This window comes from Anabrus simplex, chromosome 1 (genome assembly GCF_040414725.1).
Source record: "Anabrus simplex isolate iqAnaSimp1 chromosome 1, ASM4041472v1, whole genome shotgun sequence".
Lineage (NCBI taxonomy): Eukaryota > Metazoa > Arthropoda > Insecta > Orthoptera > Tettigoniidae > Anabrus > Anabrus simplex.
Genome location: NC_090265.1, coordinates 1,551,305,731 through 1,551,332,203, shown reverse-complemented (window position 1 = coordinate 1,551,332,203; position 26,473 = coordinate 1,551,305,731). Strand labels below are relative to the sequence as shown.

General features: G+C 40.6%; 1 protein-coding gene across 3 annotated transcripts in view; it reads left to right on the top strand.

Annotated features, from left to right (window-relative positions):
* Positions 1 to 26,473, top strand: part of LOC136880312 (uncharacterized) — a 1,092,102-nt gene that overhangs the window by 922,549 nt on the left and 143,080 nt on the right. For all 3 annotated transcript variants that reach the window (XM_068229157.1, XM_068229158.1, XM_067153292.2), the window contains one exon: positions 5,690 to 5,739. The gene's annotated coding sequence lies outside the window, so the exon portion shown is untranslated. The remainder of the gene's footprint in view (positions 1 to 5,689; positions 5,740 to 26,473) is intronic.

Genomic DNA, 26,473 nt, shown 5'->3' with positions numbered 1-26,473 from the left:
TCGTCGCCTAGATCTCCCTCTACCTCCTTTACCCTCCATGGCCGAGGCCATCCTATCCTCCTCCATTAGTTCCACATGATAGATACAGTAAATACAGTAGATAGATAATTTATTTATCCTAACAAAGTTAGGGACAGCTGTCCCTCTCTTACACATAACCAGTACCAAAATTAGGTTCATAACTAATTATTACATATCATTAAAAAGTAACCTATTATAAACTTAAAACATGTAGAACTATTGAACAATATATCCGTCCTATGTCTACAGGGCGTATAACATTGTTTTTAAATTTTCAATTTGTTTTCACCATAGTAATGTTTAAGCGTCACTCTACTTATTTCATCAGCAAAGCAGCCGTATCTCATTTAGAAAGTGGTGAAAGAAACACTAGTAATTTATGCCATAGCTCAAACGTCTTTTGAAATCCTAGAAGAATTAACAGTGTTCGGTTTTCTCCAACAATGTAGTCTTAACTCTGAGATATAATTAAGGAAGAACAATTATTAGTTTCGGTACAAACACGAAAATAGTAATGTTCGATTTAATACGAGATACAATTTGTAATTTACAAAATTGGTCACTTGCCAAACATTTGAAGTTCTTGAGATACGCCCTTTTGGCTTAGGACGGCAGTACAGCTAACAGTAACTACTTGTACATTAAAATTACAGAAGTCAAGGTGAAAGGGCACAATAATACAGAAAATGGGTACTGTTTTTAAGATACATAGATACACTCTTGTCCTGTTGAGAAAGGTACAGGGTAAGTATAAAGTAGATGGATGAAGGAGAATTTAAAAGAAGGGAGGACGAGGGTGTAAGAAAGTGATTATGTCTTGCTATTTGTGTCTTTCCCTCAGATATTTTGTGCATGCACTTTTAATTTCTTGGACATTGATATCTTGAGGCAAACTGTTCCATTCACGAACTGCACTAACTGTGAAGGAACTGATATATGCTGAGGACAGGTGATTGTGTATGGTGAGAATATGCATGTCCTGTGCTCTTGTGCTTTTGTTTCTTTCGCGGTGTAAAGGGAAATACGGAAACGTTCTTTAAGGAGGAGAATTGATATTTAAAGTTCATTGCAGTAAGGTTTATATGCACAGCTTTTGACTTTACTCTTGACGTCGACTTTACCTCATTCGTAGAACACTCCTACCATTGTTCCCACCTGTTTGCATCTGCGATCATCCTTGCTAATGCCATGCCTGTTACTTCCAACTTCTGAGTTGAGTAAGATACCCAGAGTCCACCGAAATTTCACTGCCGCTCAGGAAAGTCGGTCTGAAAACAGACCGATGTAAAGAACTCGCTTCTTCCTTACAGAACTCCGTTGCTTGCAACTGCGAGCTCGAAGCATTAGCTTTTCTGCATCTTGAATCAGATTCACTATCATGAGCAAATAAATTTCTTAAATACTTGAAGGGATCAACTTAATCCAATTTCTTACTCCCTATCTGGCACTTAACTCCCGTAGGTTTGTTCCCTACCCACATCACTTTAGTCTATTTAAGGCCAGTTTTCAAATTCCACTCACCGCACCACTTTTCATCCCCAGGATGGCCCACCAAAGTTACTTCACCTCAAGTACCATCTGACTAGTTAAGATAGCGATAAGTAATTTTCGCCAAGGTCAAAAATAATAAAGGGCACTTGTAGGACCATGTAAGATGTGTAACAAGTACCGAAGTAGCGATGCTTGCTTCTTTTAAATTGAACTGTATTCGTATCTGTCGCATGTATAGCTTAGCAGCGGCAGCCATGTTCAGCGATGTAATTATTTCCAAAGTTAGACAAGTAGCACTAGCGAAAAGGAGTATTGAAGTGTGCCGTCAGGAGTTACAATTAATCTATGTCTGTCTGTCTGTCTGTCTGTCTGTCTGTCTGTCTGTCTGTCTGTCTGTCTGTCTGTCTGTCTGTCTGTCTGTCTGTCTGTCTGTCTGTCTGTCTGTCTGTCTGTCTGTCTGTCTGTCTGTCTGTCTGTCTGTTATCATTGATCTGAATTTAGGACTGTTGCGAAGAAGGTGGATCCCTTATCAATTGTTTGATTTGTCTTCTCTTAAATGATTCAAAAAACTTGGAAATGCATCGAATTCTCTTGATAACTTATTCCAACCCCGGTCTTCCTATAAATGAATATTTCCCCAATTTTTCTTTTAGAATGCCGGCTTATCTGCATATTATTATTTTTCCTATAAAAGCTCCACTCAAGCTCATTCCACGCCATCTTCTGCTGATTGCTCGGAAATGCCTCTTAGTCAGGCAGCTCGTCTCCTAACTCCCAAGTCTTCTCAGCCCAATATTTGCAACTTTTTTTGATACTACTCTTTTGTCGGAAATCAACCATAACAAATCGTGCTGCTTTTCTGTGGATCTTCTCCAGTTCTCGTATAAAGCAATACTGGCGTGGGCCCATACACTGGAAGCATATTCTATCCTTTACATCCTTACTACAATCCCTAAATACCCTCATACTAACTGAATGACCTTTAACCTTTGTTTGCAACCTCGTTAATGTGATTACCCTAATGATGAACTCTTCTCTTACAGAGATCCCCACGAGGTACTACTATCCGTACAGTATTACCCGTGGCTCAAGAAGACAATGACTCACTCATCGTGTTGATAAAACTGAAGACAGTGAAAGTCTCTGACACATGATCCACACCATGTCAGTAACGTTCAGAATGTTGCCACCTCATTAGAAACTTGTACTCTTTAATACTTCTTTTCCTCAGAGATACAAGTCTGATTGTGGGAATAATTCCGTCCCTGAATGTGGTGGCCTACGGACAAGTATGTATGCAATAGAAAAGAGTATAGCTCCATTTAAAAGAAACAACGTGGTATCACTGTCTCGATGCTTATATATGTATGGAAAACATATTGCATGGTATTTCATGTGTTCCTCGATGGCGCTTCTGTAGCTCTAGATCAGGGCCTCTCAAACGCCCAAAATCTCACGCGTGCAGATAGAGGCGCAAGAGTTCCGTGCACTGTGCATCACTGCCGCTCGGCATGGCTCGGATCAACGCTTCGTCTCTGGGCTACTCGGCTAAGCTCGGCTCAACTCGCCTATACTCGGCTCAAGTCAGCCCGGATTTGGAGCGCTACGGCGCAAGTGGGGCAGAGGGAGACAGGCGGAGCGAGCGAGACAGGCGTGAGGAAAGAGAGAGTAAGCGCTATTGCTCCAAATCGAGGAGTGGGGGGTCTGCACTCTGATCAACCAAGCCATGTCGTCTTTTGCACCGTGCACAGTGCATGCACCACGCGCATGCACCCTGAGAGGCCCTGCTCTAGATGAAAACCACCTAGTCAGAAAATATTTGAGATGAAAAGGAGTGCCACCCTGTACTTAAGGCTTTTCGCATTTCCTGTCATTAACACTAAGTCACCGGCAGAGGCCAAACTGCTTACTCCATTTCCACCTAACTGAATTCCTCTTTGGCATTTTATACCTTCCAGTAAATGATCCACCTATATTACGAACAATAAAGGTGACAGATTAAAGCCTTGTCTAACCTCCGTAACTGCTTTGAACCAAGAACTCATTCTACCATCAATTCACACTGCGGCCCGATTGTCAACATAAGTGCCTTTGATTGTCTGTAATAACCTACCCCTAATCTCATAATTCCTCATTGCGGCTAACTTAAGTTCCCTTTACATGAAACTTAAAAATAACTGTCTATTCATATGGTAGCATGTTTCAATTACTTGGCTCTTACTGAAAATCTGGTCATGACAGCCTCTATGTGGTCTGAAACCACACTGGTTTTCATCCAACTTATCCTCCACCATTTATCGCACCCTATATTTCAGACTGTCTGTGAACATTGTCTGATTGTATGCCCTCTCCATTACTTCCTTACTACAACCCCTAAATACCCTCATAACCATGTGGAGAGATCCGTACCCTTTATTTACATTCATATTTATGTGATTACCCCAATGAAGATCTTTCATTACATCAACACCTAGGTACTCACAGTGATCCCCAAAGGGAACTTTCACCCCAACAACGCAGTAATTAAAAGTGAGAGGACTTTTCCCATTTGTGAAACTCAAAACCTGACTTTTAACTACCTTTATCACCATACCATTGCCTGCTGTCCATGTCACAACATTACCGAGGTCATTTTTTCAGTTGCTCACAACAATTAACTCATTTATTACTCTATACAGAATAACATCATCCGTAAAAATCCCTACCTCTGATTCCACTTCTTTCCTCAAACCATTTATATATAAGAAAACATAAAGGTCCAATAATACTGCCTTGAGTAATTCCCGTCTTCATTATTACACGGTCAATAGAGCTTCGCTTACTCTAATTCTCCGAGATCTATTTTCTAGAAGTACAGCATCTCATTCAGTCACTTTTTTGTCTAGTCCAGTTGCACTCATTTTTTCCAGTAGTCTCCCATGATCCACCCTATCAAATGCTTTAGACAGATCAATCGCGATACAGTCCATTTGACCTCCTGAATCCAAGATATCTGCTATATCTTGCTGGATTCCTACACGTTGAGGAATAACTTTCCTAAACCCAAAGTGCAGTCTATCGAAACTGTTATTAATTTCGCAAACATGTCAAATATAATCAGAAAGAATGCTTTCCCAAAGCTTACATGAAATGCTTGTCAAACTGACTGACCCGTAATTTTCAGCTTTATATCTATCACCCTTTCCTTTGTACACAGTGTCCACATGGCTAGCCAGAGAGGCACTTGAAGAAGTTGACGCCGTGTCAAGAACAAAAAGCAATCGCTTTCATCTAATCAGGAGGTACCGTTCTCTCATTCTACGCCAGTCTTATAATTCTATGAAGCTCTTCCATCCCTATCTTCCCACTATATTCCACCATTTCAGGTATAATTCTATTCCTGCTGCTTTATGATAACGTAGTTTATTTGACATCCCTTCCACTTCCTCAAACGCAATGTTAATGCCATAGTTCTTCTCCCCGAGAACTCCATTGTTCGGGACCTTAACAGGATGGCTTCCTTTTACATCGTATTCATTTTAGAAATGTGTATAAGCCTTATAGTGCATGGGTAGGGTGCATCCTCTTACCCTGGGTGCTATTCCCGGCCAGTTCAAGGATTTTAATTCTGGACCGAGTGCTGGAAAGGGTTTCACTCAGCCTCGTGAGACCTATTGGAGGGCTATCTTGTATGAGAGGCAGCGAACCAAGGCTCATAAGTCAAACAGAAATCAAGCACGCTTGTACTTTTACGTGACTGTTGATATCGCTTAACGTGAATATAGGGAGGAGACTACTCATTAAAAAAATCCCACAAGCTTTGTCGTGGATTTCAAACGCAGCTGCTTTGGTGAGAAGCCAGTGACAGCGCGACTGCGACCCTTAGAATATGGCAAGCAATACAATTGACGATGATCTCACGCTGACGACGTGCACTCCAATATTTGCATGCCACCTTCTTCGCTGGCCTAGGGACAATGATGTTCCTTTTTGTATATGGGACTGTCTCAGGCTTTGGCGACGATAGTAACTTTCTTAATGCCCATTTCAGAATGACAATTAGGCCTACAGTTATTGTATAATTACAAACTACATGATAATACAGACAGCACTTACGTCATATATTCCCTCACGACAGTAGACTATAATTAATACATGGCCGAACATATTATGACGTTTCTTTCTCTTCTATTTTCAGATATCCGTTGAAAGCTGTGGCGTCTTGAAGCGAGAATTGTTGTGTGTCTGGTGAGTATGGATAAAAATACTATTAGCAGTTAAGTTAAAGAAACCCTCGTCATTTAATAATGTGGATCTGCCAGTAAAGACCTCACAATGTATGTGCTGCAGCTTCTATAGTAGGAGGTTCTGGTAAGAATGCTTGTTAATTGCAGCCGTGTCTTATCTCTAAGCTCCAGAGGATCACAACAGAAAAGAAGTTTCTAAGTAGCGAGACGCGCTCACATCTGCTCACTTGTACTTCCACTTATCTTGCTTCTCGATGGCTCTTGAGTGTGTACTAGTACAAACCTTTCAGACAGTGTAGGCCTTCATAGACAATTATGAAATCTATATAAATGAAGTTGTACGGAGTCCACTGTCTGTAATTTCGTTTGTTTTGCTATATTTTGATATGGTTTAATGCACCGTACCTTACTGGAGGAATATATATATATTGGCATGATGTATTTAGGCATTCCTACAGTAAGGTTCATTTTCCTTTACGCGGAAGAGTTGGTATTTCAAAACACTCTTACGTGATATCCTATGCCATGAATCTGTCATTTTTATAATTGTTTGCGGGAATGAGGAAGGATTATAAGGACAGAAAAAATACAAATGCATGGGGAAAGGAGTGCATAAATTCAGCATAGAAAAATGGATACAACGAAAATTGTTCTGATGGTCTGCATATCCATATGTGACTAGGAGGCGTAACCAGCCTCAAGGAAAATTATGAACAGTAAGTGCAGTCAGATATATGGGATTGCTCTCGCAGTGAAGATATATGCAAATCTATCTCAGTCACAGTTGATCATTGGATATAGACATTGCCAGTACTTTATATTGTTGCAACATATACACTTACAAGATATTCGAATGTTTTTTATGACGTAGATATTCCTGAAGTGTGTAATAAATAACCTTTAGAGCACTTAGGAATTTGTTTTTCTTTCGATTTTAATGGGTAAAAGATAAAATGTATTTATACTTTCATTATGAACCCTATTTTTGTAAGATGGTTAAGTGGTATTTACTTTATATAGATCCATTCTTGCCTCATATCGATATTGCGAACACGTAATTTTCTGACGAAAATATGCTCAGTGTCAATATAAGAATTCATTAATAAAAGTATATATTCACGCGGAAGAGTTGGTATTTCAAAACACTCTTACGTGATATCCTATGCCGTGAATCTGTCATTTTTCTAATTGTTTGCGGGAATGAGGACGGATTATAAGGAGAGAAAAAATACAAAAATGCATGTGTAAAAGAGTGCATAAATTCTTGGGAAAAAGGAGGAAAAGTATGTGTAGTTGTGGCAATTACAACCTCATCATTAGTACTTATTGTTTCGTTCCCGTCTGTGTCATTTATTTTATTTTATTCTTAGTTTTAGCACACTTTTGGATTCAATTATGTTTTATATTAACCTTTTTTCACTGAATTTGTCTCAACGGGCTATTTATTGCTCCATCTAATGATGTAAATATTATATATTGCTATTGTTTTCATTTCCGTCATGTCTCCTTTGTTTTTTCTTTTGTTCCTTCATTATGTTTTTAGCACACTTTAGCTTGTATTAAGTCGATTATTACCCCCCCCCCATTATTTCACTGAATAGCGCTCAAACGAGTCGAAACATGTTTGAATTTTATTGCGTCACCTAATGGTGGAATTATGGTTAAGACAGAAGTTGTTAAAATAATTGAATACATAGGGATGATCAGAAGCAGCAACGACAGACGGTCAGAACACGTAACAAGAGTGAAAATGAATGGACAAAATATGCCGAACATCGAGTATGAATTTCATAAAATAATATTTTTAGTTCAGTAGTTAACTAGCAGTTTCCCTCTGGCTCCGCCCGCATTGTACAAAGTATGGTGTTGTTCGTTACTATCCTCACGGATGTATTTGCAAAGTTTCGAGTTAATGAAATAAAGCACATGACCTGCTGTGGTAATAGAATGTAATATTATGTCAACAAAACACTTGAAAATACATCACACAAAGAAATTGAATTAAACGTTCCTTGGAACAACACTACGCGCCGAACTGTTAAAAAGTCCTTCAAAGATCTTCGTCATGGAGACAAATGTACTCATAACCTTCCTCAGAATCTACCAATTTAAGTAGTTAATACCTCAAAAGAAAGTGATTGATCTACTGAGTGTTTTTAGACCAAAACAAACATCTTACCTCAATTACAACGAAAGATATGATTGCTTCAATGAGAAAAGTATTGAAGAAATGAGACGTCAAATTGAATGTCCACTCATAACCTTCCTCAGAATCAACCAGTTTGAATAGTTAACAGCTGAAATTGAAGAGCTTGATCCACTGAGTGTTCTTGGGCCAAAACTAACTCCGTACCTCAACTGGAACCAAAGATATGATTGCTACAAAGAGACAAAAAATTGAAAAATCAAATAATTTGAGGAAGGCGGAAGTTAAGTGATTTATAGTACCTGATGACAAATCTGTGCATGAATACCTTTCATTTAAAAAAGAATGAAGGAAATCGACCGGATAGAATGGCCGGATTGACTGACTTCAATTTTCATATTTTTTTAATGTATAGAAACGTTATTATATGGAGCAGAAATATGGGGTGTAGATGATGGAATTGTAAGAGTAAGAAAATTTGTCAAAATAATAATGGGACTGACAAGCTGTACTACAAATAGTGGAGTGAGAAAGATATGCGAAGGGGTGAGTATACGGGCGAATATTGTTAAACGAATATTAAATATTGGTTGAGGTTAAAGTTAGGGGCAGGGGGTGAAATTCTAAGGATGTCATACCAGTACCAAATGAAACATCAAAATGAGCGTTACTGGGTGAATGGAATGAAGAAACTACTGGATGACATACGAATGAGGTACTATTGGCAAAGAAATGTATCAAGAAATGATATGGGATTGTGTAAAACGGTGGTTCAAAGAGTGAAAGACAATGAAAAACAAAGAGTAAGGACAGACTCTAATAGCAAGAGAACACTGGCTGAATTTTGTAAAATAAGTGAAATTATACAGTCAGGACTGAAATGTTAACAAAAAGGAAAATGAGAGGGCTAATTTGGTGGCTGATGGGAGTATATAAGAATACAGCAGCTCTAAGACAAAGAAAATGAGGAAAATCTGTGCATTTTATGCAATAAAGACATGGAAGTTGCTCACTTACTAAAAGACTGTAAGGAAGCAAGTAAGAGAGAAATATATAGACGGAACGGATGTAAGTAAAATCGAAAATGAACCTGAATTTTACACCATTGCTAAATTACTAAATATAGAATGGAAGGCACGAGGAAAGGTATCAAAACTTCGTAATATTATTTATAAGAGGAATGTGGGAAAATAAATTAAAAGAGGATGAAAACAGAGAAAATCCATGTATTTAGTAATAAGAACATATTGTAATGGTTATAGTGTCCGCCATGCCAACTCGCTACGCGCCGGGGGCGTCACCGTATCGGTCCCACCCCCTTACGCTCGAGCGCGCCAATCACGAGTACCGCTTGGTGCTAGGCCGGCCCTCTCGCCTCCGTCCGCGGTCCCACAGCAGAGGACTATGGAAGTTACTGGAATACTAATGTGGAGTGTTCCATCTCGCGAGATTCCTGGATCCATCGAACATCCGTACGATTCTAGAAGGGCCAGCGCAGGTATATAAGAGAGGAACGATTTGTCTGCAGTCAGTGAGAGTTGGTGAGAGAGAGTGAGTGAGCGAGAGCGAGATTGAGTTCGCTGGTGTGAGTTAGCGAATAGCGCAGTCAGTGATAGCCTGCGCTGAGATGTCAGCCTGATGGAGTATCTGACTGTTGGAGACGAGGACTCGTTCCTGTTTCCCTGATGTCGTGTGTGTGTGTCCCTTGAGGCCCGCTGCTGGAGGAGAACCTGTAGTGTTCTGGAGCACAGCGAAGGGAACACTGGGTGCCGACATGTGCCGACTGCGGACGGGGTTCGACGGATTGAGTGAACAGCGCATACTATCCCGACCTGCGAGACTAACGTGTAAACTTTGGACCGTTACAGCGCTAACGAGTGTGACTGATTGGCTGAGTGAGTGTAGTGTAAATAATCCGTGGCTCTCTCTCTCTCTCTCTCTCTGTGTGTGTGTATGTGTGTGTGTGTGTCATTGTAGATGGAACATGAGAGACTAAGAGAGAGAGAGCGCGCGAACCGTGTAAGTGTGTAACAGTGCACGTGTGTAAGTTGTAAGCTCGGCTCGTTTGTGTGTGTGTAAATCTGTAATTGTAGTGCTTAGTGAATAAATCTTAGAAATAGGACGCTACCAGGTTCTGTACTCATTTATTTACTTATTTACCCCGCAAACACGTTACAATATATATGGGGGTATCCTAGACTCTTTGACGTTGTTAAAATCTAGGCAGTACCTCAAATCTTAAGTTTATATAATACTAGCAAATGTACCCGTGCTTCGCTACGGTATTCTGCATTGTATACGAATATTGAGGTAAATACTGTACATGCAGTAAATAAGATTGTTTTAAAATACCATATCTCATAGCGTTATCCGAGAAACAGCATGGAAAGGTCCCCATACGTTGTTTCCAATGTAAAGTGCTTGTTACGGATTTGTGATGATAACGGCAGGCTCACTTGCCTATTGCCATTCACAATCGAGTTGGAAAGTTTACATTATAATTGCAGGCCCCATTGCCTACTGCGCGGTCACAATCGATTTGGGGAGTTTCCGTTACAATGACAGCCCCCCTTTCCTACTTCCAGACATATTACAAATTGAGGAGGTTTTATTATAATGGCAGGAAACTTCCCTACAACCAGTCAAAATTGAATTGTGCAGTTATCATTATAATGACAGGCCCCTTTTTCCAACTGCCAGCCAGCTTACTGCCAGTTTCACCAAGTTGGTGAGTTTCCATCAAAATAGCAGGCCAGTATGCCTAATGCCAGTCACATTTTAGATGGGTACATCTGTTTATAACTGCGGGAACGCTTGCCTACAGCCAAACACAATCGGGTAAGGGGAGTTTTGAACAAAACTCCATGCTCCCTTGCCTTCTGCAAGTCAAATCGAGAAGTGAATTATTCATTACAATGGTAGGCCTGCCTTATTAATGCCACTTACACAGGAATTGGAGAAGGACCCCATTCCTACTGCCAGTCAAAGTCGATGTGGGGAGTACTGATTACAATAGCAGACACACTCTTTCTCGATCGCAACAAAATCGACATCAGTGAATATATATAGTTCGACATACGAAAGTATGTGCTTGTTTACAATATTGCAGACCTTCATTTACAGATTAACTGCTGCTAAACGGTACATTATATCGAGAAAGGATTGAACCATAAGACGCCGTATTTACCGGCCTAAATTGCTTGTCTTATGATATCTCATCTATTCATGGGTCAGATTGAGTTAGAAACGTGGAATCGGGTAAAATTTGTGTAAGATTATCTCACATTGCATTGCTTTTCGGATAATTAAGTGACAGCTACATACATAGCATATGGCTCATATATGGCTGCTTGGTGGACCAATTTTCGTGTAGAGTTTGATGATTCTATCTTTCCTATAAGTGATGGAAATTATGAATTATGTACGCGAAAAGTCCAAATTTACTTAACATCGAGAAATAGAGAAAAATCAAACGTGATAAGGATAGAAATACGACAAAAAGTCGTAAGACCAAGGTTGTAGATCACTCCAAATTGAACGGGGATTGTGCCATCCGTTATGTGAGAATACTTCCCGAAGGTCTGCACCATCATTAAAATTGCCTCCATATTTCGATATTCTTCGGGATAAAAAGGGAAAAGTTTTAAGATCTTGGAAGTTTTCTGTCCGTAACAGGGTTAAACGTATAATTTTGCCAAATTTCAATATCCTTCTTCGACTGGCAGATTATGCCGCAATCTGCATTTTCGGTGAGGAGTGTAAATATTAGGACTTTCAAGAAACTAAACCAAAAAATATGCAGATGGTCATTACTACCCCTTAAACGTGTAGCTGTACGAAAATTTCGCCAAAATAGTCAATGTACAGGCACACAGTCGTAACGATTTTATTTACATAGATAGATAAGGAACCTGCTCCACGTACAACACCTTTTGGGCTATATCCGCAGGACTTAACCTGAAAAACGGACCGTTTATATCTCCCTTATTAATCCTCCTGTCGAAAAAATGCACATGAAAAAAAGTTTTAGAAATGGATTTCCATCAAGTTTGGTCGATTTCCAGTCAGGTTGGTCTTGTACTGTATATAATGTGTAAGAGTAAAATCACCATTTCGGTTCCCTATAAACCGCCAGTCCATTCCGGGAACATGAAATCGTATTGACGATTAACACCTACCGTTGGACAGGTGGATGTTAATGTAAAGTTTGACTCAAATATCATCAGTAGTTTTCAAGTTGTAAAGAATGCGCTTTACACGCACCCGCTCTTGAGTTAAGTCCGGTGGGACTTGTACAGGAAAACAGTCCGTTAATGATATCTCCCATATTAATCCTCGTATTGAAATGATGCATATGAGGAAAAGGGCTTAGAAATTAATTTCCATTAAGGCAGGTAAATTTACATTAAGTTTGGTTGTGTATATTTTGTGGGAATGAAAAATCACGGTTTCGGTTTCGTATAATCCCCCGGTCAATTCAGGGATTTAGAAACAATATTTGCCCTAAAACCTACCAAAGGACAGGTGGATTCTAAATATCAAGTTTGGTGGAAATATATCCAGTAGTCTCCAAGTTATAGACAAACAGACAAACAAACAGACAGACACCAAAACTGAATATATGCAGATGGTCATTATTACACCTGAAACGGATAATTGTACGGAAATTTCGCCAAAATTGTCAATGTACAGACACACTCTAGAAGTGCAGACCTTTATTTCGATAGTTACTGCGTTGAAACTGCACGACGTATCTACAAACGGACTTCACCATCAGACACCCCTTTCAGTGCTCTACTTGACTGGTCCTATGACATCTTCTCGTATCTCCTATATTTATGGGTTCGATTGAGTTAGAGTCATTGAATGGGGTGAAATTTTGTACAGTTTTCACATACTACTTTATATTTTTGATACTCATGTGACAGCTAGAATCATAAAATTTGGCTATAACATGGCCAATTGTCATGTCAATATGCGTGCTGAATGTTATGATTCTACCTTTCCTATAAGTGTGCCAAATGATAACATATACGGGTAAAAGTACAAAACCAACTTGAAATCGAGAAATACATCTGTATTTAACGTATTAGGGATAGAAATACGACGAAAAGTCATAGGACAAAAGTTGTAGACCTCTCCAAAATGAAACGCCATTTGCTTTCTGACTTGTGATACGACTTACTGATTAGCCACCAATTACCCCGAAACGAAGGTCTGCACCGTCGTTAAAATTGCATCCATATTTCGGAACTTTCCTGGGCCAAAATTTATACATTTGCATAGCTTAGAATATTTCCTCAAAGAAAAGAGTGTCCAGCATTAGGGATTAGCACTCGCATACATACGTGATAATTAAGGAAGAAAATAATACAGTTTAGTAAGTTGAAATTAATAGAAAATGGATTATAACTGAGGACATCCGGATGACGACAAATATGTAAATACCAAGTGAATGTATTGGAAAATCAAATGCTCCTCAATAAATTATGCCGGTGTGAGTTATGGATATAAGAAAGCGGTAACCGGAGAGAAATTTATGCGCAGGGATTCTTAGGTAATCAGATAAGATAAATATTTGTGTTATTACTTAAGCTATTCGAGGACGGTTATAACCTCCAATGATATTTCGCCAATATCCCGCAGAATGGCCGATTGACGACTCTCTTGCTTTCTACCCAAGGAACAAGCACGAATTTAAAGGAATGATGAGGAAAATGGCAATATGTTACTTCCCTGCTGGCAAGCAGAGACGTTGCCATGGTAGCCCATATATGCGTTGTCGGTCTGTCGGTCACTCAATGCAGAGCATGGTATCGGCAGAAAGTAGTAAATTTCTCCGTCATTTGAAGAGTAAGGTAAATTATGAACATAACAAAAGTTGTTTATAATGAGGAGACCTTTCACATACGGTCCACAGAGTTTACAGAAAATCAATAGTATAAGAGAAAATGGAGGAAAACCGGTGTGGTTTTCCTATAAAAGCCCCGTCTTTTCAAAGATTTTAAAATGATATGCATATCAAAACCTTCTCAGGGATGAGTATACTCTAAATATGAAGTCTGGTTGAGATCTATCCAGCCGTTTCGACGTGATGGTGGAACAGACAAACAGACATACAAATAAACAGACACGAAAAGTAAAAACCACCGATTCGGTCTTGAGTTAACCTAAAACGGATAAATATTTGAAAATTTGGCAAAACAAAAGGACCCCCTACAACTTAATTTATAAGACATGCTGTAACTTTTCTTAAATGCTGTATGTTGTAAAAAAACTAACTGCATGTATTATAATTATCATATCATGATTACAATAAGTGAATACTCTCTTCCCAGTTGATGGTTATCCGTGACTGGGAGAGAATATTCTGTACCTTTTACTAAATACAAACCAAAACCACATACAGTTCATTAAGATACTTGTATTTCTATGACAGTTGAGATTATCATTAACGTTGTCACTGTGACGATATCCTTAGCCATATGTGTGACATACCTGTCACAAAGTATTGAAGTAGAAATTCATGATGTTCCTAATCAAAAACACACACATGTATCGCATTAGATCTAAGATAATTCGTTACATAAGAAACATCTAAATGAAAGTATCGTAGTATATAATAAATGAAAATCATGTATCATGAACACTGGGAATTCAATCTAATCATTTAATTGACTTTGTTAAATCTTCACAATTAACCGCAAAATGATGATCAAGACATTCTGAAATAATTTCAAATTTTATTCGAACATAGAAATGCCTCACATTCCTTATTACATATGTTCACGGCATCAATAAATTAGTCGAAATTACTTCAGAGTGACGTTAAAATATTTCCTACCAGATGGTCCTCACTGTTTTGGAACAAGTGTATCTCAGTGGACAGTAAGTTTCACCTACAGTCTGTCTCACCATCTTTAAGAGACGGAGTACACAATATTTTCGAGGCTTCGTTTTAGTAACGCACTCCTTATATGAACAAATATACACAAATTAACATTGCTGGTCTTACATATTTTACAAGAAATGTAATAAGCCTAACATATTATGCTCTTGCTTATTTATTAGCAATATAATTTGAGCATTCCTTATTATACCCACATGTATATACAAATATGTTACGTCTCCCAGACAGGGAGGCAAGTCACTTGACGGAAGAGTTTGCGGGAAACGACGATTCGTTTTGAAAACATGAGCCCAGTAGCTCAGCGACTGCTGATCCAAAGCACGTGCCCACTTCGCTTGCTTGTTCTAAGTTTATTGTCAATAAAAGTAATACACAGCGTTTATCAAGTATATTCTTTAATTAGTGTCGGAAGTACAAACGTCCGTCCAGTATATGTGTGTGTGCGAGAAAGTGCTGTAATTGTAAACCATGTGTGAACCAGGACAGTCTGTGATTAAACATAGAAAAGGAAAACCACTAACGAGTGGCGAGAAAACGTGTGTGTTAAATGTGTTTTCCAAATGTCGTGAAGAAAATCCTGGAAGTACTCTGAATGAAGTTAACACGTGCTGTGGCCGACGTAACTGGTATTTCCAAGGCAAGCATTTTCCGTGCTAGGAAAGAACTTAAGGTTGATAGGAACCTAGTTACTTCTAAGAAGATCAGTAGAACGACAAAGCTAAGTGAAAAATACAACAGTTTTTCAAAAGACGCTGTCCGTAAACAAATTCACGACTTCTTTTTAAGAAATGAAATACCTTCTCTAATTAAAATATTAGCTTCAGTTAATAGTAACGATTTATTACCTAACTTTGCTCGTGCAACTCTTCACAGACTTTTAAAAATTATGAACTTCACTTATGTATCACGAAATCGCCAGTGTGCTCTTATTGAAAAGGATGAAATAGTGCTGTGGAGACGAAAGTGCTTACGCTGACCGCTGGAAATCCTGTATTCAACACGTTATCGACGAGGAGGAAGCTAATATGTGGAAGTTGGATGGCATTGCGGAGGAAGTCCTTGAATGGTTTGTTATCAATATGAAATTACATATTTTTTGCGTAAGTTTTAACGCAAGTTACGAAGTTCATTATTCCTATTGTAAATCCCCAAGTGTAAAAACTGAATCTTATTTCACATAAAAACAGATATTTTCACTTCTTTAATGTAAATACATATTTAAGAAAATCTATAATAAGCACATAAGTCGGTAATATTTGTTGATCAATAAAATTTAAAATGCTTCTGTGTTATAAAACAATGCTCATATTTTCATTTTACGATTACGGTATTGTTGTTAACAGTGTATTATTAACATAATGTATCTGAATGTTTCGGCTATTTATAGACTTCCCTCCATAAGTTCTAAAACTTGCTGGTCACTGGCTACGTCGTTACATTTAGACAGCGATTTGATTTGCTGCACAAGATGTTTCTTTGCATGATGTCATTCCAACTCTTTATGAGTCAGCCCTCTCGGGTTTTGTTTATAGAATATCAGCGAAAGGCAATCACGGAGAGATAAGGTGACGTAATTCCGTTACGACATGGGAGACTCGGAAGAATATTGCCCCACCATTAGGTAGTGGAATTTCATCACTCCTAAGAGTAAGGTTAGCTTTTCGGGCCCATATATCATTCCCGTGGTCGTGTGATTTTGTATGGATTTATAAGAAATATTTCCTTCAGTGTCCGCTGCTATTCTTTTTATTGAAACAGTGATTCACTGTAAATGCGTGTGTCGTAACCTGCAAAATAATGCCAAAAGAGAAGTCGAGTACAAGGTCGCGTCTTCAACAATATGTAGTGGAATTTAAAAGCATTTTCACTACCGATGGAAAAGTATTTATTTTGCCAACCGTATGGTAAAACAGTACGTGAAGATCAACGTTCTCAAGTAATCCAGCATTTGTCTGCAAATAAGCATACTGCGGCTGCTTCGCGTGTGCGTTCGCGACAATTACTAATAGCTGAACCAGCTACTTCAAATGCAGGCCCATCTAAACATTCCCAGTATTATTTAGATGTGTGCAGAGCATTTGTTTGCACCGACATTCCTCTTGGTAAAATAAATAATCCGGGACTGAAAAATTTCCTAACAAAGTACATTAATTTTGAGCCTCCAGACGAATCCACATTAAGGAAAAACTATCTCCCGTTACGAAGAAACTTTACAGAGAATTCGGGCAGTATGTGATAGCGAAAAACTGTGGGTGAGCATTAACGAAACCACTGATTCAAGTGGCAGAAAAGTAGGAAATGTTGTAGTTGGTGTGTTGAAGAATGACAAAACTGCTTGCGAACATTCTTATTTGCTAGCGTCTAAAGAAATGCTTGCTGCATACCATGTCACTGTAGCTAGGTTGTTAAATGAAGGCATGCACTTACTTTGGCCAAAAGGTATAAAATACGACCATGTATTGCTTTTCCTTACTGACAGTGCAGCTTACATGAAAAAGGCAGCCGAAGGCCTTTCTGTGAGCTTTCCGAAAATGATACACGTAACTTGCGTTGTTCATGCTCTACACAGGTTATGTGAAACAGTGCGGGATCAGTAACCTCAAGTGAATAAATTAGTGTCTAATGGCAAAAAAGTCTTCGTAAAAGCACCCTCAAGAATCGATCTCTTTAAAGAGAAAAACCCGGATCTTGCGCTTCCTCCTCTGCCTCTTGTTACGCGGTGGGGTACCTGGCTTAGCATTGTGGTGTACTACGCAGACAATTTCGAAAGTTTTGCATCCGTTGTGAACGTGCTAGATAAAAACGACGCGTCGTCAATTGAGATTCTTCAAGAGATACTAAAAGACATCTCTTTGAAAAATGATTTGGCGTTTATATTTGCCAATCTAAGCTTCTTGTGTAAAACTATAGACATATTTGAAAATTCCACTAACCTGTTGTCCGAAACAGTGAAGGAAGTGCGCGCTGTTGAAAATAAATTAGATTCACTCCCGGCTTCGCAGTTACAGGGACTGTTAAAGGTCAAATATCAAAATTTGTTCAGGAAAAACAGAGGATTTCAAACAATGTGCCAAATTTCTAGTGTATTAGAGGGTGCTCATGTTGGCGAAATTGATGGCGTTATTGTTGGTGACATTCCTCTCTTTAACTATGCTCGTCTGACTTCTTGTGATGTGGAGCGATCGTTTTCGCAGTATAAGGCGTTCTTTAGAGATAATCGGCATGCATTTGTGATGGACAATTTGGAGACGACCTTTGTTGTTCACTGCAATTCTGAGACTACTTCTAGCAACTAATATTCCAGCGTGTGATGGGTGAGTACGAACTGGTACTATTTTTTCAAAGATGATAGGTTGCTTTTGCCATATTTAAACAAAACATTACCTTTAAAAATAACCATTCATAATATCTACTCTGGCATATCAAAAATTAATATACCTTACAGCACGTTTCCATACACAGACATCATTTTACCTTATGGAGCACGTTTGGTAGCACCATATTCTAATACAAAACATTATAATTATTTACTTCTTGAGCGCGACTAGTTATGTGATATTTAAAGGAAAATAATTTCAATTTTTTATCACATATTTTAAAGTTTTTCAGCACATAAAAAATAAATATTTTTCACATTTTTAGCACATAAAAATCCGCTCCCTAGTTATCAACTTGACTGATGCACGGATACCGATGACAACACCGACATCGCGACATGGAAGGAATAGAGCGAGTAAACTGTGAGTCTTATAGCTACCCAGTAATGAATGATCAATTTTCTGTTGTGGATTTGTTGTATGTATTATGCTTTTGTTCAAACAGGCAGTTGTTATTTCTATTAGTTCGTATACCTAAGAGGGGCGCAATTTGCTGGTGTGATATTTATATATGACTAAACGTTAAGTTGTCCTTACCTTCAGTCTCTCTACTACAAAACTCACAGCGGAAAATCGTATTGTTCTAACTCCTCTGTGATTTAAAAAAATCTTAATAATGAGTATTGTTGCTCAGGCGAAAGAGTCTAATGAACGAAAGAGATTCTTTTGGAACAGTTAGTGTTTCAGAATACACGTGCTTGCGGTTGTTTTCTTCGATTCTCAAACATCGTGAGACAGACTATAGGTCCGCTGTACACTGTAATTTCTGATTTCCTCTTATACCATTTGTGTCCATTGTTAAAAATATGTTGTCCGCCTCTGTAGTGTAGTGGTTAGTGTGATTAGCTGCCACCCATGGAGCCCCGCGATCGATTCCCGGCCCTGCCACAAAATTTGAAAAGATATACGGGAACTGGAACAGGGTCCACTCAGCCTCGGAAGATCAGCTGAGTAGAGGGGGTTTCTATTCCCACCTCAGCCATCCTCGAAATGGTTTTCCGTGATTTCCTACTTCTCTTCCAGGCAAATTCCGGGATGGTACCTAACTTAAGGCCACGGCCGCTTCTTGCCCTCTTCCTTGTCTATCCCTTCCAAACTTCCCATCCCCCACAAGGCTCCTGTTCAGCATAACAGGTGAGGCCGGCTGCGCGAGGTACTGGTCGTTCTCCCCAGTTGTATCCGCGACCTAAAATCTCACGTTTCAGGATACTGTGCTTGAGGCGATAAAGGCGGTATCCCTCGCTGATTATGAGGAAAAAACCAACCCTGGAGGGTAAATGGATTAAGAAAGAAAGAAGAAATGTTAAAATACTTTACACCTAAGATTAATGAATTGAAACAACTGGAAAACTAGTAAGTGAACATAAACGAGTAAGCCTAGATTATAGGACGTAGTTCTAATGAAAATCACATTTGTATAACACAAAATAATTAGACTGGGCGTTACAGAGTTGGTCGGTTTTTCGCTTTGTTAACCGGGCATGCTGACTCTCATATCAGGTAACTCCTCAGCTGACCTCGCAAAGCCGACAGAACCACGTTACAGTTTCAGACGAGCCTGGAGTTGAACACGAGGACAGGCACGTTACCTCTATGCCACGAGGCTGGATGATTATTGCTAGGTAACATTAAAATTTATGGTTTCAGAATATCCCCAAAAAGAGTATAAAAGCTACTAGAATGAAGCTCATACTTAGCAAATTAATATCGAGGGAAAATTGCGTTCACTGATTTCCTTTATATGGAGTCATTTGTATCATATAGCCTTCCAGTTGAGTGATGGGCTCCCTAATGGAACAACGGTGTCCAATTTCTGCTTTCCGTAGCCAGTCAATTTTTCTTAAAACAACCTTTCAGAAGTCGCAGATGGCGAACATTGAGTAATAAGATCTCCCATTGTATCCTCAAGGCAAGTAACGCTCATGATTCATTAAGATTATTTTAATTGGAATTTACTGGGCTGTTAAAAGTTGTCACTAAATGTGAAAGGTTAAGGCAATTTAAGACACCACCTCATCTTCCGTGATAGAAATAGGAATACAAACTTCATTAGATAGTAATTATCTACCAATGGAACAGTCTATAGAAAATGTATTTTCTCCTGTCCCTGTGATACTTAAAGCCCATTAAGGACTGCCAAGGTGTATGTTGTCCAGATGAATAATCTGGAGGTATTGGAGTGTTAGGCCTACATGATCACGTGGCGGTACCTTCACCACTAATGAGTGATCCGATGTTTCTCGTATCGGATAGATCATCAGTTGATCTAACCCTCACTCTATCCCTAAGTTGAAGATTAAAACCCTTGCACTAGCCAGGAATAGAATCCGGAAACTCCGGTTAAGAGATAGGCATATTATCCCAACACCAAGGGGCGAGCGATGTGCAACACGGCGAATTCCCGAAATATGCTGGGGAAGTAACAAATGTCAAGTCTCAGGGTACATATCCCATGATCTAATTTATCTAGCATTATTACTGTAGCATGTCCGGCTCCATGGCTAAATGGTTAGCGTGCTGGCCTTTGGCCACAGGGGTCCCAGGTTCGATTCCCGGCAGGGTCTGGAATTGTAACCATACTTGGTTAATTTCGCTGACACGGGGGCTGGGTGTATGTGTCATCTTCATCATCATTTCATCCTCATCACGACGCGCAGGTCGCCTACGGGTGTCAAATCAGAAGACCTGCATCTGGCGAGCCGAACTTGCCCTCGGACACTCCCGGCACTAAAAGCTATACGCCATTTCCATACTGTAACATGACCATTTCCATTACCAATCATGCGGACATCTGGAGAAGTGGCAGGTAAAAGCTTCGAAACTCGGCAGTATATGTTACCTCTATGCTAGACTGCATTGTCATCATTTCAAGTGGAACTCCAGACGAAGTAGCTCTCCAAAAATTGAGCGAGTCGTTTCTTACCTTCTCGACTTTATGACAGGGAAGAGGAACTACATCCTTGCGAGTGAGCTAATAGCAAATTTACTGTCTCACTACACAGTCACTTTTGCGGTGCAGAGTGTACAATAATGGAAGCTATCACATCCCGGTAAGAGTGTTACTGGATTGGTCTGCTTCTTCAAAGTAACTTCTACTGGATTTCCAAATAGACACTTTGTATAGCAAAGAATGTTATTTCGAATAACAGATTTAAGACTGTTTAGATGCTTAACAGTAGCTCAGTAAAAAAGATGCATTAAGTATAATATATATATTATATATAATTGTTAATCATGGCGGTAAAGGCTTGCTCGGTTCACACGCATAGACATGGATTCGATTTCCCGCCAGCAAGTCGAAAGTTTAGAAATATGGCCCTGAAGTTCTCTCAGCTTACATGAGGAATGAGTACCAGATTAAATTCTCTGGGTAAAGAACTGTTCAAATGTTCATTGTTTCTTAGCACAGCCTTATGTCTGTTTATCTCCATCAGTCAACGTCCTAGTTATAAACTGCTTCACGCTATTCCTTGCTTCATTAAATAACAGTATTCATTACTTACGGCTCTCCGACAGCTATATACTAGGGAAGAATACGTAGCAGTATTTGGGCATTCCAAAGCTGCTGAACATATTTGAATCAAGCTTCATATTCAGAATCTGCCCTTCCAAAGGTAGGTTTTAAACAATTTCAAAATCCCAGAATGGATTGAGAGTTTATAGGGAGACCGAGACAGTAATTTTAATCTCCCGTAACACATGCATGACCATTCTTAAGAAGGAACGTTTTATTAGAAGAGTTTATGCAGTGCACCCAAAGAATACGGAATGCTTCTATTTGTGTTACTATTGCTACTGTGAAAGGCCCTGCTTCATTCATAGACCTTAGGTCTGTAAATTGGACCCTTTATTCCACCTGCCATAGTGTAAGCAAATGAGATGACTCTCATTGGAACTCTACCGTGAAGGAAGGGTTTGTTCCTCACAGTCCACTAAATCTACAGCAGATTTTCACAGTAATTTTACTATTCTATTCTCCAGATGATCTTTCACATCTGGTACACAAGTACAAGGAATGGATGGCCGAGGATTTTCGAAGACAGCCACCACCTGCCACAGACATGGGAATGCACAACAAACGCAGGAAGTTCAGATCTTCGATCATTGGAAGTCATTAATTTATCGACAGTAGGTCTGCAATGAATTATAAACTGCCTGCTTGAATTTAGAATATCTCACAAAGGGGCATTCCCTACTCCTCACCACCGATTTCGCTGAAATGTATAGAACATGCAGGGCTTGGCTAAAAATGAAAGTACCCAAAGTGGGAACTCCAGATGGCCAAGCGTATAGAAAATAAAAATAATAATGTTGACGCGGTTCTCGCACGGTATAAGCCACTTACGTTAATGCGCAGGCTGTGCAGTAGTTGGCGGTAAGAACTTGGAATAGTAATTCGATGGTCGTGGGTTCGACTCTACGTATGGAGAGTTGTTTTTTGAATTTTTATAATATTCATTTATTTTATTTGTATGCAAGAGGCACATAGGACATCATTTTTTTTGGCTAGGGCTTTACGTCGCACCGACACAGATAGGTCTTATGACGACGATGGGATAGGAAAGGCCTAGGAGTTGGAAGGAAGCGACCGTGGCCTTAATTAAGGTACAGCCCCAGCATTTGCCTGGTGTGAAAATGGGAAACCACGGAAAACCATCTTCAGGGCTGCCGATAGTTGGATTCGAACCTACTATCTCCCGGATGCAAGCTCACAGCCGCGCGCCTCTACGCGCACGGCCAACTCGCCCGGTCGTCATTTTTTTTAATGAACGCACAATTGTAGAAAATTTGGAGTTGCGAACTTTCCCGACGTGTTCAAACAGAAATTCTTCCTTTTCTCCTTTATTGGCTAACTCCCTCCTTGGGGAATGTGCCATAAAAGTGAATAGTCGTTTCGCTGCAAGATTCGTTTTCACGTGACAAGTGAAGGTTGCTCCTAGCGGCTGTTCACAAACAATAGATTTTTGGCGCAGGTAGAAAAAAGTCTGACATTAAATCCCAATTTTTTACCTTTTCTATGCCTTTTACGTATAAATAAATTAAATAAAATGAATTATTCACCTCTTTCCTTAATTAAAAAATTATTAATATAAAAGATGACAGAAAAAAACAGTCTCCACACGTGGAGTCGAACCCACGACCATCGAATTACTAGCCCCAGTTCTTACCGCTACGGCAACTACTGCTCGCCGTGCGCGATAACGTAAGTGGCTTATACGGTGCGAGAGCCGCGTCAACATTTTTACTTTTATTTTATTTTCTGTACTCTTGTCCATCTGGAGTTCCCACTTCGGATACTTTCATTTCTATCCAAGCCCTGCATGTTCTATAAATTTGAGCGAAATCGGTGGTGACGAGTAGGGAATGCCCCCTTGTCAGAGAATCGAGCTACTGCAAGAGAAACATGACGAACACCGTTCTCCATAAGGAGTCGAAACTGACTAATGAACAGTGCTCATTTTACCGAGGGGCATTACATTGTACTGGAGCCGAAGCCAATAATAACATTTTTTTATTGATGCCCCTGGCAAGACGTTCCTAATGAATTTGTTTCTTGCTAAACTCAGGGGAGGTGGCAAGATTGCTGTCGCGATAGCATCCTCCGGAATCGCCACAACTCTTCGACCGGGATGTAAGACAGCACATTCCACGTTTCAAGTGACCGTGGCTTCGATAACACTGAGGCACCAGTGTGCAGTATATCGAGAACCAGCAATACAGAGAACACTTTGCGGGACTGTGCACTGATTACGAGGGATGAATGCACATTGCCATACAAAAACCCATAGAGGCATATGACAGGACGCCCCGAGATATTCGCAATTTCAACATAGTTTTTGGTGGAGTAACAGTTCTCTTCTCTGGTTACTTTCGACAGACTATGCCTGTTTGTCACCAAGCGATTCTGAATAGATGAAGTTAGTGACACTCTAAAAAGATCAACTCTATGGCATTTCATTCGTAAACGTTGGCTCACTTGAAATATGAGAGTTGATTATGGAGGAAATAACGACATAGCAGGATTTTTCTAGATACACTGACTGACAGAGTAAATGCAACACCAAGAAGGAGTGGTTCGAAAGGGATGAAAGTTGGGGAAAAAACAGAGACGGCACGGACGAATAATTGATGTTTATTTCAAACCGATATACAGGTTACACAATGCGCACGGCATCGACTCAGTAGGATGTAGGACCACCGCGAGCGGCGATGCACGCAGAAACACGTCGAGGTACAGAGTCAATAAGAGTGCGGATGGTGTCCTGAGGGATGGTTCTCCATTCTCTGTCAACCATTTGCCACAGTTGGTCGTCCGTACGAGGCTGGGGCAGAGTTTGCAAACGGCGTCCAATGAGATCCCACACGTGTTCGATTGGTGAGAGATCCGGAGAGTACGCTGGCCACGGAAGCATCTGTACACCTCGTAGAGCCTGTAGAGCCTATTGGGAGATGCGAGCAGTGTGTGGGCGGGCATTATCCTGCTGAAACAGAGCATTGGGCAGGCCCTGAAGGTACGGGAGTGCCACCGGCCGCAGCACATGCTGCACTTAGCGGTGGGCATTTAACGTGCCTTGAATACGCACTAGAAGTGACGTGGAATCATACGCAATAGCGCCCCAAACCATGATGCCGCGTTGTCTAGCGGTAGGGCGCTCCACAGTTACTGCCGGATTTGACCTTTCTCCACGCCGACGCCACACTCGTCTGCGGTGACTATCACTGACAGAACAGAAGCGTGACTCATCGGAGAACACGACGTTCCGCCATTCCCTCATCCAAGTCGCTCTAGCCCGGCACCATGCCAGGCGTGCACGTCTATGCTGTGGAGTCAATGGTAGTCTTCTGAGCGGACGCCGGGAGTGCAGGCCTCCTTCAACCAATCGACGGGAAATTGTTCTGGTCGATATTGGAACAGCCAGGGTGTCTTGCACATGCTGAAGAATGGCGGTTGACGTGGCGTGCGGGGCTGCCACCGCTTGGCGGTGGATGCGCCGATCCTCTCGTGCTGACGTCACTCGGGCTGCGCCTGGACCCCTCGCACGTGCCACATGTCCCTGCGCCAACCATCTTCGCCACAGGCGCTGCACCGTGGACACATCCCTATGGGTATCGGCTGCGATTTGACGAAGCGACCAACCTGCCATTCTCAGCCCGATCACCATACCCCTCGTAAAGTCGTCTGTCTGCTGGAAATGCCTCCGTTGACGGCGGCCTGGCATTCTTAGCTATACACGTGTCCTGTGGCACACGACAACACGTTCTACAATGACTGTCGGCTGAGAAATCACGGTACGAAGTGGGCCATTTGCCAACGCCGTGTCCCATTTATCATTCGCTACGTGCGCAGCACAGCGGCGCATTTCACATCATGAGCATACCTCAGTGACGTCAGTCTACCCTGCAATTGGCATAAAGTTCTGACCACTCCTTCTTGGTGTTGCATTTGCTCTGTCAGTCAGTGTACTTCTATCTGATGGCAAGGGAAATATGGTGAAGTAACGCAATAATTATTCTATCAGTTGAAATTTATACCTCACTTCCGAGTGTCGATGACGTCTTCAACGAAGTATACCCCATTATTCAAGAAACTGACTGAATGTATCTATGAGCGAGCAATGTTAACTCCGACCAACGACGAAGCCAGAAATATCAATGCATCCATCTGAATAGACTTCTCTACAATCTGTTTTATGTCGCACCAACACAGATATGTCTTATGGCAACGATGGGATAGGAAAGGCTTAGGAGTGGGGAAGGGAAGGGAGCGGCCGTGGCCTTAACTAAGGCTCAGCCCCAGCATTTGCCTGGTGTGAAAATGGGGAAACCATCTTCAGGGCTGCCGACAGTGTGGCTCGAACCCACTATCTCACAGCTTCGTGCCCCTAACCGCACGGCCAACTCGCCCGGTGAATAGACTTCAAACACAGGAGCTGGTTTACACATCGGAGAACCGAGTTGTCAATGAGGATGATGCGGTGCACTACCCTGTTGAATTTCTCAATTATGTCACAACCCCTGGATTGCCGGCGCATATCGTAAGTTCGAAACTAGGAGCACGCATTATGTTTTACAGGAACATCCGCCCTCCAAAATTCAGGAATGGGACTAGGCTACAACAAACGGCATTGCACAGGCATGTGATCGAGACAGCTATACTCACTAGCTGTGGCAATGGCATACCAAGAATATCGCTGATACCTATAAAATATTTATTCTAGTTGAAGTGTTTGCATTTCCCTTTCAGTCTGTGCTTCGCAATGATTATAAATAAGTGACAGGGTCAGACTTTGAAAGTTGCAGG